Below are 17,962 nucleotides of genomic sequence, written 5' to 3'. Positions count from 1 at the left end.
TATGTATGTAAGTCTAATAATATATTACTTATATTATACTTTGTCACGTAAACGCAACGCGCATTCAATAATACTGATGTTTGAGGACATTCAGAGGGCTCTCTGTTTTTTGTGTTTAATGGCTTTCTCATCATTATATCATAAACTAAAACTGCCGTCAAAGTCTTGATATATTATGGCGACTGGCGTTCGCATACGCTTTGATGATAAAAATGAAAACTATTCTCTCTTTAACATTACGGTGACCAAGTGTCACCCACGGTGGCCCGTTGAACTATAACGCCATGGGTCCCAGGTTAGAATCCTGGGTCTGGCAAGACTGGCAAGTACACATATTTTTTATTTATAATAGGTTGAGCAAGTGGCTGACATCCATTTCTCGTCAAAAACAAAATCTGTTAATACAAACCTCTACTCTGTGGAGGCCCATATGATCCTATTAGGATCGGACATGGTCGAAAGAAGTGTCAATTAGATTTATTTTTCTATTAAAACACTATATTAAACGTAATCCTAAAAATCTGTCATAATATGGTACCTGGTACCTACTACGCTAATAAACGGATTGACATGGAGAAAAACTTCATACGCTTTATTCTGATAGAGAGGAACACTTCTTATATTGGCAACTAGGGATGCCAACTTTTTAAGACAACTCCGGAACAAGTAGGTATATTACAACAATGTTTGTTCCCCCAAACATTTTTCAGCTTTTCCACCACTTTCCAAACATCCATACGAGTCTAATCCAAGTAGAGAGCTTTTTTGGGCTCACTTGCCAAGTTTTCCATCCAATATTAAAATTTTTTCCAGGATCCAAATTCAGAGGTTTGTTTTTTAAACTTTACCTACTAGAAATTTTTACCTCGCCTTTTTTTTAATTCCGTCTAAAATACGTGTCAGTCGTTTTTTTTCCCGTCCATATTACTTTACTCGTTGTCAAATTCTAGATTTGGATCTACTTTTGAAAAAATCGATGGTCTTTTAAATTCCGGGACAGTGTCGCGTCATGGCTGAGGTTCATCCGAAATCCGGGGCAGGGTTATCTTTTCCGGAATGATCCCGATCAAACCGGTACGATTGGCAACCTTATTCGGTATTGGCAGATCGGAAAAAAACTAATAAATGCCTCGTATCAGATTTGAAGGGAGAATCTTAAATTGCTTGTTCAGAATCTACATCTCTAGGGTGCCGCGAAACGAAAATATTTGAAAACCACTCGGGGTCAGTATGTACGTATCACGATCAATGTTAAAAATAAGTTAGATGGCAGAAAAAAATGCTAGATTTTTCAAAATATTTTTTTTCTTCAAGAATTTATCATTTCAATAGGTATAATGTATAATTACGTACTTGAAATTGAAAAACAGTGCTTAGGAGCCAACAAAGTGTCAAGTTTATTGGTAAGATATTAGGATATTATGTTTCAATTTTAAGATATTTGTGGTATCAAAAAAACTAGATTAAGCGCCATATGCCAGATGCATATTTTGCAAGTTAGATGCTGATGCATACCTATTCAAAAATGCTAGATCATGAGTGCATGAAAAACGCAAAGTTGGCAACCTGGGATTGCGTCCAGAATGATAGTTGACAGCTCTAGCTTTAGGTTTTTCGTACCGTTATTTAGGTTTTTAGGTCCGTACAACGTTATGTCACACGTCAGTAGAGAGAAGATGACAAGCTACGATGTGAGAACAACAATGATTCGATAGTTTGGCACCGTAATACTTTCAACAAACCAACTGGGTAAGGGGTTAAATCCAGCGAAATAATATATCCTGGATTTAAGGCGATACTTCAGTGAAACGGCAAATAATTTTCAACTATAGGCGCGACGAAATTTTGGACTCGCTGGCACTCGGAGACCGAACGTTGAGGTGTGAATATGTCAATTTGTTTCGTGATGGCGACGAGGGTATTGATTCTGAAATCCTGTAAAGATGACTAAAAACGTTACCCATTTACTTTAAAAAGAAAACATGTTAATGAATATATTATTATTGTTACTAATAGAACAATAAACAGAACATTAAATGGACGCATGTTGGATTTATATGACAAATTATATTTCGGTTGGCATGCGTCATTTGCACCCGCGACCCACAATCCGCGCATCGCCTAGCCACGATCTTTTTAGACCATGCCTCAACTGAGTCTTCATCCTCTTTTATCTGCTGCAAAATCCCCACAATGCACTCGGGCATGCTGTAGGGACCTCGTTGTGAATAGTCCAACCACCGCGGTCAGTGATTTTACGTAGGCATATTATATAATATGTCAATTATGTCCCCTGAGTGAAGGTGGGTCATGTGCTGCTTAGGGATTGCAAATAAGGGAAGAAATGCAAATATTACAGCTTTAGAGTGTGGATTTCGTGAAAATATGTTTTTTTTTCAACTTCGGCGCTGGCAGTTATTTCTTAATCTATACATACATCAATATTCTTATGTTTATTTTTGTTTCATATTTTGTATTTTAAGATGGATACATAGATGATAATTAATATAAAAGATATACTTAGGTAGGTATAATATGTTCATATATTATGCAATAAGTCCACTCGGATGAAATGTTTTCATTTACTTCTTCTTATGAAAACCTATTTATGGTGGTTTTTTGTTTTTTATACAAATATCCAAATTAAAATTAACATTTTCGTAGGTAGCACTGGTAGCAGTAAAGGAGAAATTGACAAAACAATTATGGACTTATTGGCATTTGAAACCAACTGTCAAATTTAGTGTATTTTGGAACTCAGTAGGTGTGACTTATTGGTCTTTGTTTCTAAAGCGACCACGTTGATTGCAAATGCTCTACGCTGATTGGCTGTCTACAGGGTCGTATGGACTTATCGAAATTTGGATCAAACTGCGCTCTCTTTCATCTGATTTTTTTGCGTGGAAAGCTGCCGGTAGAACAAAATGTCATCATTATCTCAATTTTGAATTATAGCGGACTTATCGTACTACTCTGAGGGCGGCATATTCAGTCTGCTTAATAGCGCCTTTTCCTTACGGATGCCACTGACCGCAGTCTAGGTCTTTCCCTTGGCCTACTTTACAGTGTATTCCATCCATGAGACATGGCCTACCCAACGGACATCCCACAATTTCATGCGCAAGACGACTTGGAGGATCATTCTACAAAACAGTTCGTAGTCGCATCTTCCTTACTTTTAGATTTTTCACAGGGCACACTAAATTATTATTGTGTTGGAACGTATTATGCATGCCGTGTGATAACTGATAATATGGATGATATTATAATGTACTTATATAGTTTGAAGTTCGAAGACTTTCAAAACCCATAGTGAACGCACATCGGCAAAATGAATTAGCAGTGAGAAATAAAATTATATTAATCAATTTAGATAGGTAGATAGGGATGCCAGGCTTAAAATTAAAACCGGTTTTACTGAGATACAACTTCATTAGATTAAATTGATTTTATCGATGTTGCGCACTTATAAAATTTATTATGATAAAAAATCATCGTGGATGCTACACAAAAGTAATCAGAAATGCACTAAAAGTTACAAGAACGTGTCAAATTTCATGACTGGATGTTACTTTTTTTCTTCGTATCATTTGTATTAAATTATATCGAGAGGTATCAACATAATGGTCTAATAACGCATTGAGTCTAAAGTAGCGGCCCGCGAGCCGAATTTACGTGTAAGAATAGTCTATTATAAAATAAATAATAAATCGAGGCGGGGAGGAACAATCACATAAGTCAATATCGCATGTTTTCAGATTTTTTCAAAGAAATCTTTCCCTATTTTTTTAAAAATTGTCCTTGATACAACATTATTTTTTTTACAAAAATATGAAATAATACAATAATAAATAGGTACAATCAAAAACAATCGACTTACGTGATTGTTCCCCCCAGCGATCGAAAGTTCCTTGGACTATTTTTGTGGTTTTATTGTGAAGAGAATGACGTTCTGTTTAATATTTTTACTCAAATAGAGAAATACTTTTTGTCAATCACCACTACGTCTCCACACTTTCGAGTGTATACCGTGTCTGCATGAACGAAATACGCCCAATGAAAGTTATGCTGGGAGAGCCCTATAAAGCCCACCCAATAAAAACACTCTCGTGGGTAGCGACTCTGGCGTTGACGCACTATAAGTATGTGAATAGTGTGCACTGTACATCATTCTTGGCCCAGCCTGATATTGAGATAAATAAAAAACAGAACCTTAAACCGCACGCTGATCGGGATCATAACCCTACCCAATAGCTAATATGAGGAAGTGGGGAATTTCGATCTTGCCGCAAACTGTGAGTGTGAAACGGTGGAATATGTGAACGCGTCCGCTAGCTGCGTCCAGAATAAAATTGTTGAACCCTGGGAACACATAAATAAAGAGAAGTGGGTTTCGTCCTGGGCGAGGTTGTAACAAGGTTTAAATCTCGAGTGTGTATAAGTATACGATAAACTTACACACGTGTTAAAAATGCTATTTTCAATAGTCTCGTCCGTATCATAATATACAATAAAGTTTGTCACGTAAACGAAGCGCGGGTTCAATATTGGTAATATTTGATTTTCTGTGTTTCTTTAGATTTATGACCTGATAAACCTTATCCGGCTTCAAAACCTTGGTCCATGGCGACGTCATTTTAGCTATTGTATAAATAGAAGAATATTTTTTATCAATTATGGTTTGGATTAGGCAGGGGTTAATGAATTAATAAATAAACTAACCATCACCATCTATAGTATGTGACTATTCTTAATTCAACGAAAACAAATAAGTATGACTGAAAAAGTGTGCACAATTTTTATCGAATCGCACATAGCATACAATAGGTATCTACCTACTTGGTTTTTTTCCGACCATGTCCGATCCTAATAGGATCATATGGGCCTGCACAGAGTAGAGGTTTGTATTAACAGATTTTGTTTTTTACGAGAAAGGGATGTCAGCCACTTGCTCAACCTATTAGGTATATCCATACCCTGACTCACACACAAATTGAAAAACAATATGCGTACTTGCCAGACGCAGGATTCGAACCTGAAACCCACGGCGTGATAGTCCAACGCTTATGCCGCGTGGCCACCGTAGGTTTAATTGAATTTTAAAAACAAATCAGCACCATCAGCAAATCTTATTCATAGTTCAATGAAAACAAATAAGTATGACTGATAAAGGTTAGTGTGCACTATTTGTGTCGAATATTAATAGCATGGCCCCCACATCTTGAAGCGGCCCCCCAGGCCAGTATCTTTGGCGGGGCCTCCTACCCATCGCTACAGTTAAAGGCAGTGGGACGCTTTATATGAGTCATATAGTACCAAAAGTAGAACTGTCGCAAATATATCGAAATTTAACTAAGTATGCCAAATTATTCTTCTGACCATAATGTACGACTAGCAATATAATATTCGAATCAAAATCATATCTGTGTGGTATAAAATTGTGATGGAATATTGGATTTGGTATCAGAAATTAGAACTGTTCAATACTTTGGAAACAAAAGTAAAACTGTTGAATTTGAATTGAATTTCTAATTTCTAAATGTAGAAACATATTTCATGCTATTATAACACTAAAAAACCCAACAAAACGTTTTTCGTCATTTTCTCGAAATTATGAATAACGCACAGGGGCCTTATCTTAGAACTTACGAGTTGTAGTCGCCCGGTCGACATGACGTCATATGACATCATTGTGACGTACTACCGGAGTAATAATAGCATTCGAGAAAATAACGCTAGTCAAATACTGGCGTTATTCATTGTCTCCATACACAAATAGGTGTTTCAGCGTAATAATATCTATGGTGAGCAGTGTGTGTTGGGCGGCTTGCCTCGAGCGTGTATTGGCTGACGTCACAATTACGTCATGTCGTCGGGTGACTTGATATAACTAGTTAGATTAGTTAGAACATAGGGCTGCAGATCTACTTTTGATACTATACGACACATAGGTATAATCATTTTCTAAATAATGTTGTTTCAAGTAAAATTATGGTTAGGTGTAAGTATTTTTAGCGATTTTTTGTATTGTTGAATAAATCCACTTGAATTATGGAGTTGTCGAATATCGACATACAGTAATGAAAAATTGCATCACAAAACTAGACATTTAAAGATGTTAAAATGGAAATAAAATAGCGCCGCAGGCGAATATTTTTGATGTGTGTTTATCTCACTTATCAGGTTGACTTGCCACGCTGGGCTAGAACCCTGTAAGCTCCCCTTTGTGGGGGTCATGATTAACAGCCTACCTCCACCCCTCGCCGCTGGTACCTATGATAAAGAGAAACCATTGTCCGTATCAATATTTTGGAAAGATTGACGTATTCTGGTAATATGAAGTGTAATAAAACGCAGGGCTTTATAAAGATCTGTGGTGGAACCACTAATAACCGCAGACCGAACGCGCTGCGTTTCGAGCCCGACAACAAATTATAAATTAGATAAAAAAAGACGAATAAGACGGAGAAAAAAGTGGCAGGAACAAAAAAGAGTCCGGCTAATAATATTATAAACGGAGAAACCTGTGGCCTTACAGCTCTCTCGCTCGCAGCTTCATGTAATGATGTATGGATGGACTCACGTACCTGTGTATATAGCTTTGTACGCCACACGATTTTATAGTCAGGGAAGAACTTGCACGAAGTCTGTACATATTTTATATTAATTTTATTCAGATTTACCATTTGTCATATTATCTGGCATCGAATATTGAAATGACGCATTTTAATGGTTAGTTAGGGTTAGTGAGCGTAGTCGGCACAGAACAGATAATAAATAGAATTCCGATAGGCTATATTGAATAAGCTACATTTTGATGCAGGGTTTTGAATGTGTGTGTGTCCTACGAAAATGAAACACGTATTTTGCACGTGCAATATTGTGTGTAATACACCAATATTAAATGAACGTCAATGCATAAACCGAGAGTACTAATTGTCAGTATGACGTATTCTTGACACGTGTTTAAGTTTATCCCGGGTTCTTCCTTACCCGAGATCGGTTACCTGCTACTCCTTACCCGTTAGGTATTTCAGTTCCCATTATTTCTGAGTTCCCTGACAAATATGTGATTCCAGATGAAATTAGCTGACTCTTGAAAAACCTAAGAAACATACCTATTATTAAAAAAAACTGAATAAATCTTAGACCACAAAACAGATTAATAAAATAGAAATGTGAAAACCAGTAACCATGGACCTAATCTAAGCATGGACCACAGTTTTGAAGCAGGGTTCGCTTTTTTAATTTGGGCCAAAAAGTCAAGGGACACAAAGCGCACCGAGTGTCGTCGAATATTGAATGCGTGTTTCGTTTAGGTGATAAACTGTAATACATATTATGACAGAGACGTAACTATCAAAAATAACAATATTATTTAATACGGGTTTAAGTTTATCCCATATTTTTCTACAGTCGAGATCTGTAACTTATTATATCACACCTGGTAGGGTAGGTAAATCAGTTACCATTAATTTTGTGTTATTTGTTTTACACTGAATGAGGCTCGAACCCACTACTGTCATCGGGCCAAGCCCACTGGAAGCGGCGGAGTGTTTTCTACCCGGTATTTTGCCCTGCACACACTACTTTAATATCAACTAGATTTTTTTGTCCAGACCAAGATACATCTGTGCGTGCACAAAGTATGGACGTTGCGTAAAACCATTCGAAAGTTGTGTACAACTGTTAACGAACATTAAGTAAGACTATTCAAAATGTTCTAATACAATAATTATTATTGTCCATGTACCTACCTGCAGATCTTTTTGATCTGGACTAGATCTTTGAATTGAACAATATTTTTTGGCGATAACCTAACGTTAAAGCATTTCACCAAATGAATTTGGATTCACTTGTAATTTTCTTAATAATAATAATAATGAATAGTAAGAAGCCCGTCTTTAGGGGAGACGGGCGGATCACGTCAAAGGGGGTGCAGAGAGGCTGAGAGTGATCGACTGGAGAAAACGCTCGGGATAGAGATTCGTGATTGGGACAGTTGAGCAGTCGGTCATGGATCTGAATGATATGTGGCACCGGTACCTAAATAAATGGCGCTTTTTTAGTAACGAATTCAGTTGCCCAATTCGGGCCGCGAGTGGCGGTGTCTGTGCATAATAGCGGCCAGTCGTAATTACCTATCATTAGCGCACCTCGCCGCGGCCGATGGAGACCTCCTCGCGCACCAGTTTGGGCGAGGGGGGCGGGGCAGGGGCGCGCAGGCGACGGGGGCGTCTGGCATTCTTCGGGCGGGACCCCATCACACCGCGAGCCCCCTTTATTTCTATCTGCCGTCATCTTTCTCAGGGCATGGCCATCATTATTTATTTAATTAATTAATTTTAACTGTATTACAATGCCTATAATATTGCACGCAAATTTTGTGAAGAGAGTTAATTTTAAAGATTATTTTCACAAAGAAAAAGAGGAATAAATCAATACCACGGTGGTCGCATATTAGGTAGGTACTATTTAGTAACGAACAACAATAATTAACCTAAGTGACGTCCCCACAGAACATTGTTGTGTTCCATGGACGTCCCTAGGCTAAATGCTAAATCCCACCTCAAGGCAGACTAAAATGTCGCTCTCTACAAATTATAATGTTTCTTAACGGTTATTTTAAACATCAAATTGCAATGAACTACCTATATTTTAAAACTTAAAACAAAACTAACATCAAAAGACCACAAATAGTTTTAAGTTGGCATCGCAGACGAAATGCATTACCTTTTGGATTTCTTTATCTTACTATATTAGGTAAATCATAAAAAAGGATATGTTCTACCTTTCAACATACAATAAAAAAATGTTGTCTATCATTTTTTGGAAACGGCATTGATATACTACTAGATGAGCAGTTCCCATACAAGTGTCATTTTAAAAATGTACCACAAAAGATATAACGAATATCGTCTTATAATATTTCCTTGTAGGTATAATGCGTTAAGACCGTTAACATGGATTCCCGAATTTCACCCGTATTGCCCTGGCTGTAAAACTAAATTTGCGTTCTTGGAATAGTGAACCTAAGGGTGGCTGCAACGCAAAACAGACAGAGCAAGTCGTCATGCGCTGACTATTAGTTAGAGTAAGATGCAAGCTAGACCGGGCTTACTCAGTAAGTTTTAACAAAGGCCGACTCGCTGAAAATCGGGCGTCATTTTAAGAAGCATATGATTCATCCAGTAGTATATCAATGGGAAACGGTATAGATGTTTTACTTTACGAAGTCGCAGCCCCACTCTACAAGGCAGGGTGCGTAATAGTAAAACTAAGAAGAAATAAAAGGGCTGGTCTATACACGTGTATGTAAGATGGGGATGGAACTTTGGGATAAGTACGTATGTAGGTATAACACATTATCTAATATTCATTTCTCTTCTTTTCAAAATCTCAAAAAATTTCAAAAAGAATGAAATGCTTGTCTATCGACATAAGTATCATAGTATCGACATAACAACAATGTCTCAACTTCAAAGACGAAGTTATTATTTTGTGACTTTGGACCTAAAGAAAACGAATTCGATTTAGATATTAGATTATCATGCGGGGCAAAAAGACAGACGACAGTGACTGGTTCATGATTGGTCACTGGGTACTGGCATGATTACATAGACACATAGAGGATAGATAGACAATATTTTTTCCATACTACCGCCATAACCCACAGCGATGGTGTTTCGCACTCGAAACGAATGTGTCGGCCGAGATATAAGACAAAACTATATTAGGTAGTCTATGATCACCGCGCTCGGACTCCTGGCTGTTGACTGGTGGATCTAAAAAATGTTACTTAAATAAACTACCTAAATGTTATTTTATTGTTTCAGTAGTAGCCCTGCGCGCAGGCAGTATGTTTTTTAGTACGAATCGCGTGAGCATCTTTTGATCGAGGCTCTGATACAAATTGTGTTCAGAATATTGAAACCTGAAACAGCATTTCGCTACATTGTCTTGATAGAGATGTAAAATAAAATATATTGAGCTAACTTTTACTTCAGCAAGAAGTAAATCCGATAAATAACATTTATTTGGACATCGATGTTTTTAGCCCCATACTATCATAATCAGCCGGTATCGATGAAAGCCTAAAATTTACGTAGTAATGAATCCACGACGTTCGACGATTAATATTTGGAAACAGACGGCCAAATTTAGTGAAATCCAAGGGTTGGAAAAGCTGCTTCGAAAATAAGGGTATGCGTAAATAGTTTCTTCATATTCTTGTGCATACCCTCTATTGGAGATCGGTCACAGCGCTCAAAATAGAAAATTTTACGAACCGGAGCGCTTGATAATTTTACGAAAATTTTAACACTGTTACTTATCTAATTCTATACATATTATACCTATGTATTTAAAAAAACGATTGTGTTAGATTTTTTTTATAGTATGACATATCTCGCTCAGACGGTCAAATTAATATTCACACGAGACGGAGCGTAATTTTGGGGATTGTATGAATCGGAACGGCGCTCCGGTGTGTTCCGGTTCATTTCGAGCCCTGCTGATCGGATACCATCAGCGCGATCTTGACTCCAAGACAATTAGAGCAATCTGCACGAGCCTGCCACCGACCGCCTCTAAATTTTGCAATCACAGTTCGGCGGAGCTGCACACGTTATTGATTACTGATCAGTAAAGGCCGGATCTTTCGAGTCTTTAACCGTCAACCCATAAAAAAACACATTAAAATGGTGGACGAATCCAATATCCTAAGGAGACTTTTGCCCAAATGATTCTTAGTATGGATTTCTACAATTAGTCAGTTGTTTTTTCTGGCAGCTCAGGTGCGATGATAATTATTGTAATTAAAATAATCGTCTTGCCAATATTATAATGCGAAGTGTGGCCACTTCAAACGAATTCAAATTCGCAAATCGCAATTAAAAAGATCGCATTACAAAATTGATGTTTTGTTTTATTGCAGGTAAGTAATGGTAAACCATTTTTATAAACTGCGTGTAGAATATGTTTTTCATAATTAAATATCGAATAGCTTTTGCGTACCTACCATTAATATAAATACAAATATTGAAAGATTTTGTCCGCTGACCCGTTTTATGTTCTAAATGTATCATATTGATACCTATTAGTATTACCAAGTGACAATACCGATATCGCAAAAGTACCTACATATCTTTTATTTTGTTAACTGTTAATTCATGGTGGAACTGCATTGTATAATTGTTTAATTTAATAAAACGCAATTTTTTGTAGTACTTGTACCACTTTTAATCAATAAATTAGGACCGGTTTCGTCCGCCTCATTCGTAGTTCCATTTTTGGCCATTCTACAGGTAAGTTTGTAGGTGTGTAACGTTAAAAAAAAGTCCCGCCGTCCCATTTAATACTTCAGATTTTCACTTAGTGATTGTATTGCGTTAATATTTATTGTTGTTTAATTAAAAAAACGCATTTTTTTGTAGTACTTATTCCACTTTTAATCAATAAATTAGGACCGGTTTCGTTCGCATCAGAGGGATATTTTCAACTGAACAAGGGAAGATTCAGTTGAAAATGTCCCTCTGACGCGGACGAAACCGGTCCTAATTTATTGATTAAAAGTGGAATATGTACTACAAAAAAAAATGGAGCCATTGTCGAAAACTACCCAATCAAGACTAGTAACTGGACAAAATCTGACATTCGAATGAAATTTTCAAAATGGCGTCCTATGGTAATTCGTAGTTCCATTTTGGCAATTCTACAGGTAAGTTTGTAGGTGTGTAATGTTAAAAAAAGTCCCGCCATCCCATTTAATTCATTGTACGCTAAAGGCGCGCCGATTAGGTGGCCATTCGACATAATTAGCATTATATTTAAATGTTGTTATTAAAAAGTAATTATCTGATATATGATTATATTATGTATTTGATTTAAATACTTACATATTATAAAGTGTAAAGAACTATTCATCACATAAAACGACTAGTACCTAGAATCTAGATACATATTTCATTAAAACACTTTATATGTACTTTCGTACTTTTTCCACATTTATTCCATAATGTTGATATTCAACCGATTTTATCCTAATGGACATTTTCAATTGAATAACAGTACAAAATATAGGTAGGTACATATTATTGCATAAAAAGTCAATTAAGTATAGAGGACGTGGGAGTCGATTGTTTACTTGAACTAACTTGTTGGTGATATTTGTCCTTATTTATTAAATGACTGATTTATATACCTACATTAAGAAATAGCGTAACTTCAAAACTGTGAAAAATTTGCTGTGTTTAAAATTCCACATAGGTGTATGTATCAAAAAAGGTTCCCGACCAATGACAAAAACTTGAAGACGATTTTATTGCTTTTGTCGCATGATACGTACAAGAAGTCCACAACTTAAAAATGAATTATTTTCCATACGATAGTATGTATCATCATCAGCTGTAGTATATACCAATATTGTATATAAATTTATGTTTACATTTTAGATATAATAGTGCAACCATCTATAATACCGTGGATTTACAAGAATAAAATTACAAAGCAAAGGATAATCTTTGCAATGTGCTTTTAAAACAATATGAACGGCAGGTTTACATAGGTCGTAAGTGCATTTGCTAGTCACGCAGCCTTCGCTATCGAGGCTTGATAATTATATATTATATACTTACACAATATTATATATGTGACATATTATAATATTTATTAATATTATATTTCATCCATTGTTGTTATTTTTAAGTTAATAAGTCAAAAGAATAATATCAACTAAGATTTAATAACAATAAACAAAAATGCAAAATGTACAAAGTGTTTAAAAGTACCTTATATACCTTCTAGAGGAAAGTGGTATAATGGTCCCTATATCTAACGGGTACGAGTGGCAAAAATATTAATCAATAAATTCTAATTGATTTATGTTTTGTACTAGGTATTCTATTAGTCATTATTTACGACCGGGTTATGCCTTCTGGCTTCTTCGTGCACTATGCGCATCACCGATCGTAAATGCACATTGACATAATAAAAGATTGTTAAAACCTTCTTACCTATTAGTAAAGGATCAAGTAAAAAACAAATTTTGATTATCTGAAGTGTTTGTGAAAACCCGTAATGAATATATTACATACTATTAATACATTCAATAGGTAAGCCCGTTAAAACGTCATTTCCCGTAAACAATGGAACCAGCTAATGTGAAATATCACGAAATATACCTACTCACTAAATAAAAACAAATAAACAATTTTAAGCTATAATCCATAATCGTCAAAACTGAAGTGATCTCGGATTTTAAGAAAATACGTAGATCAGTTAACAAACGCGCAGGTTAAGTTTTTTTTGTTTTTTCTACCATATTACTATAACATCAAATTATAGTTTCATGTGTGAACTCCCAGATTGGATAAAGCAATGAACTATTAGAACCAAGGTCAACTTGTTAAGGCAAATGGTAGGCACTGCAACTGTGTTATACCTATTTATATCTAATATTTTCTTGATAAAATAATTTATTATCAATGGTATTAGGTACTATATATACACAATGTATCAATGTCGACTAATTATGATTGTATCATTTTGATAACTTCCGAAATAAATAATTATATCGGGTTTATATATTTCATTGAAATAATACTATGATATATAATTTATAGTATTAGGGAGTAGCAATTAACAGAAAACGCATGTACTTACATATTTTGCATGATGAATATAAAGTGTTTGAAAATGGCCTATAAAAATGTCAAAAAAAACATTACAACATCAGTACCTACCTATATATTAAAATTGAATATCTCAATATGTCCAACCACTTGCTTGAAACACAAAAGTACGATTTGAAGTATCTTTCGTACGAAACTTTTTCTAAAGGGTTTCATTAACCACGTAGGTCCGATATTCCCCATTTTACCTATCCATAAATCCATATAATATAATAATATGTTTTCATATTATATATTTTCGTAGTATCAACATAATATACGAAATCATTCAGATTTGGTACGATTTTAATAATACACTAGCTGTCAGGTCCTTCTCATTATGGGAGCAAGTGTGATTTGTTATTTGATAGTGAAAATAAAAGTAGTTTAGTAGAAATTTTAAACTTTGATTTCAATAATAGGTATATAAAAAGTGGAATATTATTAAATATTATAGATATTACTATTAACAACTAATTCTTCCACTCTATACGTAAGCGCTTCATTAATTTCTCTAAATAGTATAGTATATCTACTAATAGCAGCGTTTCTATATAATTAAGTATCGATAAAGTCTCTTGCACATATTATCAATATCATTTATTTCATATTTAATTGTACCTACTACATCGTACAACTTATTTTTCTGAAAAACATAGGTTCCATAAATTATTAACGCATTTTTTAATTAAAAAATGTTGTAATATTCGAGTCCGTCCCAAAAAAAAAAGGACTCCAGATGTCCGGTGTCTACTGATCAGTAATATTCGGGCGCATAATAATATGTCAAGCCACAGTTTTGGTGATCAGTCATCAGTGAAAAAGTCAGACTGATTACTCTGATCAGTGATCAGATAATACGGTAAATACAGGTCATTTATTTTAGAGGCTGGTCCTATATTTTAAGCGTGGTAGCATTTATAATTTATATTTTAGATTTATTTTTCCTTCAAAACCCCGCTTTTTCCTTAAATCCGTCTATTATTTTTGTTAAAAATTTTAGAAACTATAAAATCTAAAAAATATCCTCTGCGCAAACATGAACAGCGAGATAAACAACTTTTACTTAGGTATAATAATTATTACTTAATATGTTGTTACTTCGGTACCTAGTTAAGCTTTCAATTTTTCGAAAATTATGATTCCAAAACGAAAGATTAAAAAAAACTAAACTAAAAAACCTGTCCAATGCGATTTTGAATGATTGTTTTGTATTGTCAGCTCGGAAAAACTAAAAAAGCTATACCTATAAGCTATAAAAAAGACATACCAAGTAGGTGATTTTAATGATATTATATTTATTACAAACAAATTAATAGATTAGATTATTTTATTTTTTTCAATATAATATCTAATCTTTAATTTACAGAATTAATACAAAAGGCGTGTCAAAAAACAACATATTAGTACAATAATAGCGACATTAATAAAGCGACATGTCCGTTTGTCCCTAGCGTGTGTAGCAGACAGACATTAAATTTATGGAATTTATTTTAATATTAGATAGAACAAAGTTCTTTAAGTTATTTCCGTATATAAATATATAGGCTCTAGTTCAGTGGTTCTTAGCCTCGTTTGAGGTACTGACCCCCACCAGTTTCATATGCGCATTCACCGAACCCTTCTTAATTGGAAAAATAAAATATGATTTTTTTCAAATTCAAAACATAGGTAAGTATATATTTTACTGGTGCACAAAATGAACCGTGCATCAAAATCACTGTTCAATGAACAAAACCATTAAAACATGATTTTCACACAAAAACAAACATGAATATTTACTGAAAATCAGTGTGACTTCTGCTGTTGCCTTTCAGAGACCAGTTCAGAAATGCGCAGCTTCACCTTGGCAAGTGCCACTCTCATGTCATTTTCGCAACAAAGTCTGTTTTCCTTTTCTTCGTTTTTATGTCCAGCATCCTCGAAAAGGATTGCTCGCAAAGATATGTTGTAACAAACGGTATGAAAATCTCCAGAGCTTTCTTAGCAATAACAGGGTACGTTACCATTTGTTGACACCAAAACGTTGAGAGCGTTGTTGTTCTGAAGAGTTGCTGTTGAACCTGGCTCTGCTGAATTTCAATGATTTCATCGAGGTATTCATCATTGACATCTATTGTCTCAACACTAAACGTGAACGGCTGTCTCACCCATACTGGATATGACTCTCTTGTAGGGAAGTATCCGTCGAGAGACTTTGCAAGCTCATCTAAGTGCGTGGCAATTGCTTGCTTCAGTTCCGCGGGTACAGACATGTCAATCATATGAGTCAGGTGTGTGTCTTGACCTCCGCCGAACCCCTGAGACTGACTCACCGAACCCCTGGGGTTCGATCGAACGCAGGTTAAGAAATACTGCTCTAGTTAGTAGGCCAGCAATGGGAAACCTTTTAATGCGAAGTGGCAAAAATCTAAAAAAAAAAATGGAATGATGGGTTGCAAACGGCTAATTAATATTGGGTGGAAATATATAATAGTAATAGCATTATGTCAGTGGCGAAGGCTCCATAGTAGGCGATTATTTAAAGCCTACCTACTAAGAAAAATAGATCTTCAAGCAAATAATTTAAATTAAAAAAAAAAATACACTGAAAAATCCAAGATAATTGATAGTCATCTATCGTCGAAATTCAGAAGTACATAGCTTTATTTTATAAATTAGTAAGGTTTATAACCATAACTACTGCCGCATGGATTCAACTATGTTATGAAATATTCGATTGGAATTTAAAAAGTGGTTTGTATGCGTTTTTAGTCACGTGACGCCACTGACGCCAGTCTCTGTCTAGCTTTTTATTCCGAAATCATAGGCTGTTTAGTTAGCGCTTACATCCGCATATTTATTCAAAATAATTAATAAGATGATTTAAAAAATAATTTCTATGGGATTCAATCACACATAAATATTGATTGGTGTTAAAAATATAAAATAATTTATCTCGCGATTTTTATTTATCAGTTATTTATACTTACCTAAGTCTGTCTTTTAAATATATAAGTATTTTAAAATGTCTAGTTTTACGGGTTGAATTATAAATTGTTATGGAACATATTATACCTACACAACAACGGATATTTTCAAAGATGATAGATAATATATTATTTTGTGCGTATGTTACGTGGAAAATACATAATTCAATCTAATTGCTTATTTGTAAACTAATTATATCAAACTAATTGAGATTTTGAAATTTCATCGATTTAGTGTACCTATTCATCAGTAGTAATATAGGGTCATCTTCTTATTTCCCGTAAATATATCTGACAAGCTTGGTTACTCCGCAGCCTACCTCTTTCCAAAAGTCACCCTTCGCCACTGCATTATGTAGCTATCATAATATGAATTATTATAAATTTACGTGAATGTATATTTTATTTGCACTCTCCATAAAATGGTAGATGGGTAAGACTTAAAATAAAGCTTGATTTTTCGAAAGGCGATTCTTATTCATATATGCGAGCACGCCTTATAAAATGACACATAAGACAGTGAAAATATTACTTAAATATTTTTCACTGTCTATATAACAAATTTTGTTCATACATAATAGGCTCGCATGCCGTGGAGTGTCCACCCTAAAGAATATTGATAATAATATAATACTAGAAACTAAGGAACAACTACAGGAGAACATTTGGTGTGGTATGAGATTTGCTATTTGCTAATTAAAATAGAATTGGCATATAATATATACCTACTTACACCTATAGTGGAAATTTCAAATAACGGTTTGAATATTACATAAAAGTGGAATAATATATAGGTAGGTATCTGTTAAAAAATATTTTGTAATAAGTTAATAACGCTTAGCTTGCCAATTTCACATGCAATTAATTTTGTTTGGTGGAACTTCTTAGATCTATATCCCGACCATGTCCGATCCTAACAAGATCATATCGGCCTCCACAGCGTGGAGGTTTGGACCTATTAACATATTATTTATTTTGTTTTTACGAAAAACAATATGTGTACTTGCCAGACCCAGGATTCGAGCCTGGGACCCACGACGCTATAGGCCGACGCTTAAGCCTCCCGGCCATCGTGGGTGCTGGCCAAAACTGGATAAAAAATTATCATAAGTCGACAGAGAAAATGCATTTAAGAAAAATCTTATATCACCCAAGTTGTGTCGATACGGTTAAGAATCGTAGCTTTCAAAAAATAAAAATGAGTTTGAAATAATTACAAGATAAAAAGAACTTTTTATATACCACATTTTAAATTTTCTGTTGAATCATATAAACTTGACAATTCTATGTATTAATAATTTAGGACAAATAAGGCAATTGTCA

Source organism: Rhyacophila brunnea, unplaced genomic scaffold (genome assembly GCF_057557595.1).
Source record: "Rhyacophila brunnea isolate RB1 unplaced genomic scaffold, BYU_Rbru_1.0 scaffold_3, whole genome shotgun sequence".
Taxonomy (NCBI): domain Eukaryota; kingdom Metazoa; phylum Arthropoda; class Insecta; order Trichoptera; family Rhyacophilidae; genus Rhyacophila; species Rhyacophila brunnea.
This window is presented reverse-complemented; position numbering follows the sequence as displayed.